Source organism: Pongo pygmaeus, chromosome 3 (assembly GCF_028885625.2).
Source record: "Pongo pygmaeus isolate AG05252 chromosome 3, NHGRI_mPonPyg2-v2.0_pri, whole genome shotgun sequence".
In the NCBI taxonomy this organism is placed as follows: Eukaryota; Metazoa; Chordata; class Mammalia; order Primates; family Hominidae; genus Pongo; species Pongo pygmaeus.
The window spans coordinates 75,989,308-76,002,136 of NC_072376.2; positions in this window are offsets into that span (position 1 = coordinate 75,989,308).

Sequence of the window (12,829 nt, forward strand, 5' to 3'; positions counted from 1 at the left end):
ATGCTCTTTATGATGTGTGCATTCAACTCAGAGAGATAAGCCTTCCTTTTGATAGAGCAGTTTTGCAACTGTGTTTTTGCAGAATCTGCAAGTGGATATTTGGAGCCCTTTCAGGCCTTCGTTGGAAACGGGAATATCTTCCCATAAAAACTAAACAGAAGCGTTCTGTGAAACTCCTTTGTGAAGTATGAATCCAACTCACAGAGTTGAACACTTCTTTTGAAAGAGCAGCTTTGAAACACTCTTTTTGTAGAATCTGCAAGTGTTCGTTTGGAGCGCTTTGAGGCCTATGGTGGAAAAGGAAATATCTTCACATATAAACCAGGCAGAAGCATTCTCAGAAACCTCTTTATGATGTGTGCATTCAACTCGGAGAGATAAGCCTTCCTTTTGATAGAGCAGTTTTGAAACTGTGTTTTGGCAGAATCTGCAAGTGGATACTTGGAGCCCTTTCAGGCCTTCGTTGCAAACGGGAATATCTTCCGATAAAAACGAAACAGAAACCTTCTGTGAAACTGCTTTGTGAAGTATGAATCCAACTCACAGAGTTGAACACTTCTTTTGAAAGAGCAGCTTTGAAACACTCTTTTTGTAGAATCTACATGTGTTCATTTGGAGCGCTTTGAGGCCTATGGTGGAAAAGGAAATATCGTCACATAATACCTAGACAGAAGCATTCTTTGAAACTTCTTTATGATGTGTGCATTTAACTCACAGAGTTGAACTTTCCTTTTCATGGAGCAGTTTGGAAAGAGTCTTTTTGCAGCATCTGCAATAGGATACTTGGAGCTCTTTCAGGCCTTTGTTAGAAACGGGAATATCTTCCCATAAAAACTGGACAGAAGCATTCTCACAAACTGCTTTGTGATGTGTGTGTTCAACTCACAGAGGTGAACCTTTCCTTTGCTAGAGCAGTTATGAAACACTCTTTTTGTAGAATCTGCAAGTGTTCATTTGGAGCGATTTGAGGCCTATGGTGGAAAAAGAAATATCTTCATATATAAACAAGGCAGAAGCATTCTCAGAAAGCTCTTTATGATGTGTGCATTCAACTCAGAGAGATGAGCCTTCCTTTTGATAGAGCAGTTTTGCAACTGTGTTTTTGCAGAATCTGCAAGTGGATATTTGGAGTCCTTTCAGGCCTTCGTTGGAAACGGGAATATCTTCCCATAAAAACTAAACAGAAGAGTACTGTGAAACTCCTTTGTGAAGTATGAATCCAACTCACAGAGTTGAACACTTCTTTTGAAAGAGCAGCTTTGAAACACTCTTTTTGTAGAATCTGCAAGTGTTCGTTTGGAGCGCTTTGAGGCCTATGGTGGAAAAGGAAATATCTTCACATATAAACCAGGCAGAAGCATTCTCAGAAACCTCTTTATGATGTGTGCATTCAACTCGGAGAGATAAGCCTTCCTTTTCATAGAGCAGTTTTGAAACTGTGTTTTGGCAGAATCTGCAAGTGGATACTTGGAGCCCTTTCAGGCCTTCGTTGCAAAAGGGAATATCTTCCGATAAAAACGAAACAGAAACTTTCTGTGAAACTGCTTTGTGAAGTATGAATCCACCTCACAGAGTTGAACACTTCTTTTGAAAGAGCAGCTTTGAAACACTCTTTTTGTAGAATCTACATGTGTTCATTTGGAGCGCTTTGAGGCCTATGGTGGAAAAGGAAATATCGTCACATAATACCTAGACAGAAGCATTCTTTGAAACTTCTTTATGATGTGTGCATTCAACTCACAGAGTTGAACTTTCCTTTTCATGGAGCAGTTTGGAAAGAGTCTTTTTGCAGCATCTGCAATAGGATACTTGGAGCTCTTTCAGGCCTTTGTTAGAAGCGGGACTATCTTCCCATAAAAACTGGACAGAAGCATTCTCACAAACTGCTTTGTGATGTGTGTGTTCAACTCACAGAGGTGAACCTTTCCTTTGCTAGAGCAGTTATGAAACACTCTTTTTGTAGAATCTGCAAGTGTTCATTTGGAGCGATTTGAGGCCTATGGTGGAAAAAGAAATATCTTCATATATAAACAAGGCAGAAGCATTCTCAGAAAGCTCTTTATGATGTGTGCATTCAACTCAGAGAGATAAGCCTTCCTTTTGATAGAGCAGTTTTGCAACTGTGTTTTTGCAGAATCTGCAAGTGGATATTTGGAGCCCTTTCAGGCCTTCGTTGGAAACGGGAATATCTTCCCATAAAAACTAAACAGAAGCGTTCTGTGAAACTCCTTTGTGAAGTATGAATCCAACTCACAGAGTTGAACACTTCTTTTGAAAGAGCAGCTTTGAAACACTCTTTTTGTAGAATCTGCAAGTGTTCGTTTGGAGCGCTTTGAGGCCTATGGTGGAAAAGGAAATATCTTCACATATAAACCAGGCAGAAGCATTCTCAGAAACCTCTTTATGATGTGTGCATTCAACTCGGAGAGATAAGCCTTCCTTTTGATAGAGCAGTTTTGAAACTGTGTTTTGGCAGAATCTGCAAGTGGATACTTGGAGCCCTTTCAGGCCTTCGTTGCAAACGGGAATATCTTCCGATAAAAACGAAACAGAAACCTTCTGTGAAACTGCTTTGTGAAGTATGAATCCAACTCACAGAGTTGAACACTTCTTTTGAAAGAGCAGCTTTGAAACACTCTTTTTGTAGAATCTACATGTGTTCATTTGGAGCGCTTTGAGGCCTATGGTGGAAAAGGAAATATCGTCACATAATACCTAGACAGAAGCATTCTTTGAAACTTCTTTATGATGTGTGCATTCAACTCACAGAGTTGAACTTTCCTTTTCATGGAGCAGTTTGGAAAGAGTCTTTTTGCAGCATCTGCAATAGGATACTTGGAGCTCTTTCAGGCCTTTGTTAGAAGCGGGAATATCTTCCCATAAAAACTGGACAGAAGCATTCTCACAAACTGCTTTGTGATGTGTGTGTTCAACTCACAGAGGTGAACCTTTCCTTTGCTAGAGCAGTTATGAAACACTCTTTTTGTAGAATCTGCAAGTGTTCATTTGGAGCGATTTGAGGCCTATGGTGGAAAAAGAAATATCTTCATATATAAACAAGGCAGAAGCATTCTCAGAAAGCTCTTTATGATGTGTGCATTCAACTCAGAGAGATAAGCCTTCCTTTTGATAGAGCAGTTTTGCAACTGTGTTTTTGCAGAATCTGCAAGTGGATATTTGGAGTCCTTTCAGGCCTTCGTTGGAAACGAGAATATCTTCCCATAAAAACTAAACAGAAGCGTTCTGTGAAACTCCTTTGTGAAGTATGAATCCAACTCACAGAGTTGAACACTTCTTTTGAAAGAGCAGCATTGAAACACTCTTTTTGTAGAATCTGCAAGTGTTCGTTTGGAGCGCTTTGAGGCCTATGGTGGAAAAGGAAATATCTTCACATATAAACCAGGCAGAAGCATTCTCAGAAACCTCTTTATGATGTGTGCATTCAACTCGGAGAGATAAACCTTCCTTTTGATAGAGCAGTTTTGAAACTGTGTTTTGGCAGAATCTGCAAGTGGATACTTGGAGCCCTTTCAGGCCTTCGTTGCAAACGGGAATATCTTCCGATAAAAACGAAACAGAAACCGTCTGTGAAACTGCTTTGTGAAGTATGAATCCACCTCACAGAGTTGAACACTTCTTTTGAAAGAGCAGCTTTGAAACACTCTTTTTGTAGAATCTACATGTGTTCATTTGGAGCGCTTTGAGGCGTATGGTGGAAAAGGAAATATCGTCACATAATACCTAGACAGAAGCATTCTTTGAAACTTCTTTATGATGTGTGCATTCAACTCACAGAGTTGAACTTTCCTTTTCATGGAGCAGTTTGGAAAGAGTCTTTTTGCAGCATCTGCAAGTGGATATTTGGAGCTCTTTCAGGCCTTTGCTGGAAGCGGGAATATCTTCCCATAAAAACTGGACAGAAGCATTCTCACAAACTGCTTTGTGATGTGTGTGTTCAACTCACAGAGGTGAACCTTTCCTTTGCTAGACCAGTTATGAAACACTCTTTTTGTAGAATCTGCAAGTGTTCATTTGGAGCGATTTGAGGCCTATGGTGGAAAAAGAAATATCTTCATATATAAACAAGGCAGAAGCATTCTCAGAAAGCTCTTTATGATGTGTGCATTCAACTCAGAGAGATAAGCCTTCCTTTTGATAGAGCAGTTTTGAAACTGTATTTTTGCAGAATCTGCAAGTGGATATTTGGAGCCCTTTCAGGCCTTCGTTGGAAACGGGAATATCTTCCCATAAAAACTAAACAGAAGAGTTCTGTGAAACTGCTTTGTGTAGTATGAATCCAACTCACAGAGTTGAACACTTCCTTTGAAAGAGCAGTTTTGAAACACTCTTTTTGTAGAATCTGCAAGTGTTCGTTTGGAGCGCTCTTTGGCCTATGGTGGAAAAGGAAATATCTTCACATATAAACCAGGCAGAAGCATTCTCAGAAACCTCTTTATGATGTGTGCATTCAACTCGGAGAGATAAGCCTTCCTTTTGATAGAGCAGTTTTGAAACTGTGTTTTGGCAGAATCTGCAAGTGGTTACTTAGAGCCCTTTCAGGCCTTCGTTGCAAACGGGAATATCTTCCCATAAAAACGAAACTGAAACGTTCTGTGAAACTGCTTTGTGAAGTATGAATCCAACTCACAGAGTTGAACACTTCTTTTGAAAGAGCAGCTTTGAAACACTCTTTTTGTAGAATCTACATGTGTTCATTTGGAGCGCTTTGAGGCCTATGGTGGAAAAGGAAATATCGTCACATAATACCTAGACAGAAGCATTCTTTGAAACTTCTTTATGATGTGTGCATTCAACTCACAGAGTTGAACTTTCCCTTTCATGGAGCAGTTTGGAAAGAGTCTTTTTGCAGCATCTGCAAGTGGATATTTGGAGCTCTTTCAGGCCTTTGTTAGAAGCGGGAATATCTTCCCATAAAAACTGGACAGAAGCATTCTCACAAACTGCTTTGTGATGTGTGTGTTCAACTCACAGAGGTGAACCTTTCCTTTGCTAGAGCAGTTATGAAACACTCTTTTTGTAGAATCTGCAAGTGTTCATTTGGAGCGATTTGAGGCCTATGGTGGAAAAAGAAATATCTTCATATATAAACCAGGCAGAAGCATTCTCAGAATGCTCTTTATGATGTGTGCATTCAACTCAGAGAGATAAGCCTTCCTTTTGATAGAGCAGTTTTGCAACTGTGTTTTTGCAGAATCTGCAAGTGGATATTTGGAGCCCTTTCAGGCCTTCGTTGGAAACGGGAATATCTTCCCATAAAAACTAAACAGAAGCGTTCTGTGAAACTCCTTTGTGAAGTATGAATCCAACTCACAGAGTTGAACACTTCTTTTGAAAGAGCAGCTTTGAAACACTCTTTTTGTAGAATCTGCAAGTGTTCGTTTGGAGCGCTTTGAGGCCTATGGTGGAAAAGGAAATATCTTCACATATAAACCAGGCAGAAGCATTCTCAGAAACCTCTTTATGATGTGTGCATTCAACTCGGAGAGATAAGCCTTCCTTTTGATAGAGCAGTTTTGAAACTGTGTTTTGGCAGAATCTGCAAGTGGATACTTGGAGCCCTTTCAGGCCTTCGTTGCAAACGGGAATATCTTCCGATAAAAACGAAACAGAAACCTTCTGTGAAACTGCTTTGTGAAGTATGAATCCAACTCACAGAGTTGAACACTTCTTTTGAAAGAGCAGCTTTGAAACACTCTTTTTGTAGAATCTACATGTGTTCATTTGGAGCGCTTTGAGGCCTATGGTGGAAAAGGAAATATCGTCACATAATACCTAGACAGAAGCATTCTTTGAAACTTCTTTATGATGTGTGCATTTAACTCACAGAGTTGAACTTTCCTTTTCATGGAGCAGTTTGGAAAGAGTCTTTTTGCAGCATCTGCAATAGGATACTTGGAGCTCTTTCAGGCCTTTGTTAGAAACGGGAATATCTTCCCATAAAAACTGGACAGAAGCATTCTCACAAACTGCTTTGTGATGTGTGTGTTCAACTCACAGAGGTGAACCTTTCCTTTGCTAGAGCAGTTATGAAACACTCTTTTTGTAGAATCTGCAAGTGTTCATTTGGAGCGATTTGAGGCCTATGGTGGAAAAAGAAATATCTTCATATATAAACAAGGCAGAAGCATTCTCAGAAAGCTCTTTATGATGTGTGCATTCAACTCAGAGAGATGAGCCTTCCTTTTGATAGAGCAGTTTTGCAACTGTGTTTTTGCAGAATCTGCAAGTGGATATTTGGAGTCCTTTCAGGCCTTCGTTGGAAACGGGAATATCTTCCCATAAAAACTAAACAGAAGAGTACTGTGAAACTCCTTTGTGAAGTATGAATCCAACTCACAGAGTTGAACACTTCTTTTGAAAGAGCAGCTTTGAAACACTCTTTTTGTAGAATCTGCAAGTGTTCGTTTGGAGCGCTTTGAGGCCTATGGTGGAAAAGGAAATATCTTCACATATAAACCAGGCAGAAGCATTCTCAGAAACCTCTTTATGATGTGTGCATTCAACTCGGAGAGATAAGCCTTCCTTTTCATAGAGCAGTTTTGAAACTGTGTTTTGGCAGAATCTGCAAGTGGATACTTGGAGCCCTTTCAGGCCTTCGTTGCAAAAGGGAATATCTTCCGATAAAAACGAAACAGAAACTTTCTGTGAAACTGCTTTGTGAAGTATGAATCCACCTCACAGAGTTGAACACTTCTTTTGAAAGAGCAGCTTTGAAACACTCTTTTTGTAGAATCTACATGTGTTCATTTGGAGCGCTTTGAGGCCTATGGTGGAAAAGGAAATATCGTCACATAATACCTAGACAGAAGCATTCTTTGAAACTTCTTTATGATGTGTGCATTCAACTCACAGAGTTGAACTTTCCTTTTCATGGAGCAGTTTGGAAAGAGTCTTTTTGCAGCATCTGCAATAGGATACTTGGAGCTCTTTCAGGCCTTTGTTAGAAGCGGGACTATCTTCCCATAAAAACTGGACAGAAGCATTCTCACAAACTGCTTTGTGATGTGTGTGTTCAACTCACAGAGGTGAACCTTTCCTTTGCTAGAGCAGTTATGAAACACTCTTTTTGTAGAATCTGCAAGTGTTCATTTGGAGCGATTTGAGGCCTATGGTGGAAAAAGAAATATCTTCATATATAAACAAGGCAGAAGCATTCTCAGAAAGCTCTTTATGATGTGTGCATTCAACTCAGAGAGATAAGCCTTCCTTTTGATAGAGCAGTTTTGCAACTGTGTTTTTGCAGAATCTGCAAGTGGATATTTGGAGCCCTTTCAGGCCTTCGTTGGAAACGGGAATATCTTCCCATAAAAACTAAACAGAAGCGTTCTGTGAAACTCCTTTGTGAAGTATGAATCCAACTCACAGAGTTGAACACTTCTTTTGAAAGAGCAGCTTTGAAACACTCTTTTTGTAGAATCTGCAAGTGTTCGTTTGGAGCGCTTTGAGGCCTATGGTGGAAAAGGAAATATCTTCACATATAAACCAGGCAGAAGCATTCTCAGAAACCTCTTTATGATGTGTGCATTCAACTCGGAGAGATAAGCCTTCCTTTTGATAGAGCAGTTTTGAAACTGTGTTTTGGCAGAATCTGCAAGTGGATACTTGGAGCCCTTTCAGGCCTTCGTTGCAAACGGGAATATCTTCCGATAAAAACGAAACAGAAACCTTCTGTGAAACTGCTTTGTGAAGTATGAATCCAACTCACAGAGTTGAACACTTCTTTTGAAAGAGCAGCTTTGAAACACTCTTTTTGTAGAATCTACATGTGTTCATTTGGAGCGCTTTGAGGCCTATGGTGGAAAAGGAAATATCGTCACATAATACCTAGACAGAAGCATTCTTTGAAACTTCTTTATGATGTGTGCATTCAACTCACAGAGTTGAACTTTCCTTTTCATGGAGCAGTTTGGAAAGAGTCTTTTTGCAGCATCTGCAATAGGATACTTGGAGCTCTTTCAGGCCTTTGTTAGAAGCGGGAATATCTTCCCATAAAAACTGGACAGAAGCATTCTCACAAACTGCTTTGTGATGTGTGTGTTCAACTCACAGAGGTGAACCTTTCCTTTGCTAGAGCAGTTATGAAACACTCTTTTTGTAGAATCTGCAAGTGTTCATTTGGAGCGATTTGAGGCCTATGGTGGAAAAAGAAATATCTTCATATATAAACAAGGCAGAAGCATTCTCAGAAAGCTCTTTATGATGTGTGCATTCAACTCAGAGAGATAAGCCTTCCTTTTGATAGAGCAGTTTTGCAACTGTGTTTTTGCAGAATCTGCAAGTGGATATTTGGAGTCCTTTCAGGCCTTCGTTGGAAACGAGAATATCTTCCCATAAAAACTAAACAGAAGCGTTCTGTGAAACTCCTTTGTGAAGTATGAATCCAACTCACAGAGTTGAACACTTCTTTTGAAAGAGCAGCATTGAAACACTCTTTTTGTAGAATCTGCAAGTGTTCGTTTGGAGCGCTTTGAGGCCTATGGTGGAAAAGGAAATATCTTCACATATAAACCAGGCAGAAGCATTCTCAGAAACCTCTTTATGATGTGTGCATTCAACTCGGAGAGATAAACCTTCCTTTTGATAGAGCAGTTTTGAAACTGTGTTTTGGCAGAATCTGCAAGTGGATACTTGGAGCCCTTTCAGGCCTTCGTTGCAAACGGGAATATCTTCCGATAAAAACGAAACAGAAACCGTCTGTGAAACTGCTTTGTGAAGTATGAATCCACCTCACAGAGTTGAACACTTCTTTTGAAAGAGCAGCTTTGAAACACTCTTTTTGTAGAATCTACATGTGTTCATTTGGAGCGCTTTGAGGCGTATGGTGGAAAAGGAAATATCGTCACATAATACCTAGACAGAAGCATTCTTTGAAACTTCTTTATGATGTGTGCATTCAACTCACAGAGTTGAACTTTCCTTTTCATGGAGCAGTTTGGAAAGAGTCTTTTTGCAGCATCTGCAAGTGGATATTTGGAGCTCTTTCAGGCCTTTGCTGGAAGCGGGAATATCTTCCCATAAAAACTGGACAGAAGCATTCTCACAAACTGCTTTGTGATGTGTGTGTTCAACTCACAGAGGTGAACCTTTCCTTTGCTAGACCAGTTATGAAACACTCTTTTTGTAGAATCTGCAAGTGTTCATTTGGAGCGATTTGAGGCCTATGGTGGAAAAAGAAATATCTTCATATATAAACAAGGCAGAAGCATTCTCAGAAAGCTCTTTATGATGTGTGCATTCAACTCAGAGAGATAAGCCTTCCTTTTGATAGAGCAGTTTTGAAACTGTATTTTTGCAGAATCTGCAAGTGGATATTTGGAGCCCTTTCAGGCCTTCGTTGGAAACGGGAATATCTTCCCATAAAAACTAAACAGAAGAGTTCTGTGAAACTGCTTTGTGTAGTATGAATCCAACTCACAGAGTTGAACACTTCCTTTGAAAGAGCAGTTTTGAAACACTCTTTTTGTAGAATCTGCAAGTGTTCGTTTGGAGCGCTTTGAGGCCTATGGTGGAAAAGGAAATATCTTCACATATAAACCAGGCAGAAGCATTCTCAGAAACCTCTTTATGATGTGTGCATTCAACTCGGAGAGATAAGCCTTCCTTTTGATAGAGCAGTTTTGAAACTGTGTTTTGGCAGAATCTGCAAGTGGATACTTGGAGCCCTTTCAGGCCTTCGTTGCAAACGGGAATATCTTCCGATAAAAACGAAACAGAAACCTTCTGTGAAACTGCTTTGTGAAGTATGAATCCAACTCACAGAGTTGAACACTTCTTTTGAAAGAGCAGCTTTGAAACACTCTTTTTGTAGAATCTACATGTGTTCATTTGGAGCGCTTTGAGGCCTATGGTGGAAAAGGAAATATCGTCACATAATACCTAGACAGAAGCATTCTTTGAAACTTCTTTATGATGTGTGCATTCAACTTCCAGAGTTGAACTTTCCTTTTCATGGAGCAGTTTGGAAAGAGTCTTTTTGCAGCATCTGCAATAGGATACTTGGAGCTCTTTCAGGCCTTTGTTAGAAGCGGGAATATCTTCCCATAAAAACTGGACAGAAGCATTCTCACAAACTGCTTTGTGATGTGTGTGTTCAACTCACAGAGGTGAACCTTTCCTTTGCTAGAGCAGTTATGAAACACTCTTTTTGTAGAATCTGCAAGTGTTCATTTGGAGCGATTTGAGGCCTATGGTGGAAAAAGAAATATCTTCATATATAAACAAGGCAGAAGCATTCTCAGAAAGCTCTTTATGATGTGTGCATTCAACTCAGAGAGATAAGCCTTCCTTTTGATAGAGCAGTTTTGCAACTGTGTTTTTGCAGAATCTGCAAGTGGATATTTGGAGTCCTTTCAGGCCTTCGTTGGAAACGGGAATATCTTCCCATGAAAACTAAACAGAAGAGTTCTGTGAAACTCCTTTGTGAAGTATGAATCCAACTCACAGAGTTGAACACTTCTTTTGAAAGAGCAGCTTTGAAACACTCTTTTTGTAGAATCTGCAAGTGTTCGTTTGGAGCGCTTTGAGGCCTATGGTGGAAAAGGAAATATCTTCACATATAAACCAGGCAGAAGCATTCTCAGAAACCTCTTTATGATGTGTGCATTCAACTCGGAGAGATAAGCCTTCCTTTTGATAGAGCAGTTTTGAAACTGTGTTTTGGCAGAATCTGCAAGTGGATACTTGGAGCCCTTTCAGGCCTTCGTAGCAAAAGGGAATATCTTCCGATAAAAACGAAACAGAAACCTTCTGTGAAACTGCTTTGTGAAGTATGAATCCACCTCACAGAGTTGAACACTTCTTTTGAAAGAGCAGCTTTGAAACACTCTTTTTGTAGAATCTACATGTGTTCATTTGGAGCGCTTTGAGGCCTATGGTGGAAAAGGAAATATCGTCACATAATACCTAGACAGAAGAATTCTTTGAAACTTCTTTATGATGTGTGCATTCAACTCACAAAGTTAAACTTTCCTTTTCATGGAGCAGTTTGGAAAGAGTCTTTTTGCAGCATCTGCAATAGGATACTTGGAGCTCTTTCAGGCCTTTGTTAGAAGCGGGAATATCTTCCCATAAAAACTGGACAGAAGCATTCTCACAAACTGCTTTGTGATGTGTGTGTTCAACTCACAGAGGTGAACCTTTCCTTTGCTAGAGCAGTTATGAAACACTCTTTTTGTAGAATCTGCAAGTGTTCATTTGGAGCGATTTGAGGCCTATGGTGGAAAAAGAAATATCTTCATATATAAACAAGGCAGAAGCATTCTCAGAAAGCTCTTTATGATGTGTGCATTCAACTCAGAGAGATAAGCCTTCCTTTTGATAGAGCAGTTTTGCAACTGTGTTTTTGCAGAATCTGCAAGTGGATATTTGGAGTCCTTTCAGGCCTTCGTTGGAAACGAGAATATCTTCCCATAAAAACTAAACAGAAGAGTTCTGTGAAACTGCTTTGTGTAGTATGAATCCAACTCACAGAGTTGAACACTTCCTTTGAAAGAGCAGTTTTGAAACACTCTTTTTGTAGAATCTGCAAGTGTTCGTTTGGAGCGCTTTGAGGCCTATGGTGGAAAAGGAAATATCTTCACATATAAACCAGGCAGAAGCATTCTCAGAAACCTCTTTATGATGTGTGCATTCAACTCGGAGAGATAAGCCTTCCTTTTGATAGAGCAGTTTTGAAAGTGTGTTTTGGCAGAATCTGCAAGTGGATACTTAGAGCCCTTTCAGGCCTTCGTTGCAAACGGTAATATCTTCGCATAAAAACGAAACAGAAACGTTCTGTGAAACTGCTTTGTGAAGTATGAATCCAACTCACAGAGTTGAACACTTCTTTTGAAAGAGCAGCTTTGAAACACTCTTTTTGTAGAATCTACATGTGTTCATTTGGAGCGCTTTGAGGCCTATGGTGGAAAAGGAAATATCGTCACATAATACCTAGACAGAAGCATTCTTTGAAACTTCTTTATGATGTGTGCATTCAACTCACAGAGTTGAACTTTCCTTTTCATGGAGCAGTTTGGAAAGAGTCTTTTTGCAGCATCTGCAAGTGGATATTTGGAGCTCTTTCAGGCCTTTGCTAGAAGCGGGAATATCTTCCCATAAAAACTGGACAGAAGCATTCTCACAAACTGCTTTGTGATGTGTGTGTTCAACTCACAGAGGTGAACCTTTCCTTTGCTAGAGCAGTTATGAAACACTCTTTTTGTAGAATCTGCAAGTGTTCATTTGGAGCGATTTGAGGCCTATGGTGGAAAAAGAAATATCTTCATATATAAACAAGGCAGAAGCATTCTCAGAAAGCTCTTTATGATGTGTGCATTCAACTCAGAGAGATAAGCCTTCCTTTTGATAGAGCAGTTTTGAAACTGTGTTTTTGCAGAATCTGCAAGTGGATACTTTGAGCCCTTTCAGGCCTTCGTTGGAAACGGGAATATCTTCCCATAAAAACTAAACAGAAGAGTTCTGTGAAACTGCTTTGTGTAGTATGAATCCAACTCACAGAGTTGAACACTTCCTTTGAAAGAGCAGTTTTGAAAGACTATTTATGTAGAATCTGCAAGTGTTAGTTTGGAGCGCTTTGAGGCCTATGGTGGAAAAGGAAATATCTTCACTTATAAACCAGGCAGAAGCATTCTCAGAAACCTCTTTAGGATGTGTGCATTCAACTCGGAGAGATAAGCCTTCCTTTTGATAGAGCAGTTTTGAAAGTGTGTTTTGACAGAATCTGCAAGTGGATAATTAGAGCCCTTTCAGGCCTTCGTTGCAAACGGGAATATCTTCCCATAAAAACGAAACAGAAACGTTCTGTGAAACT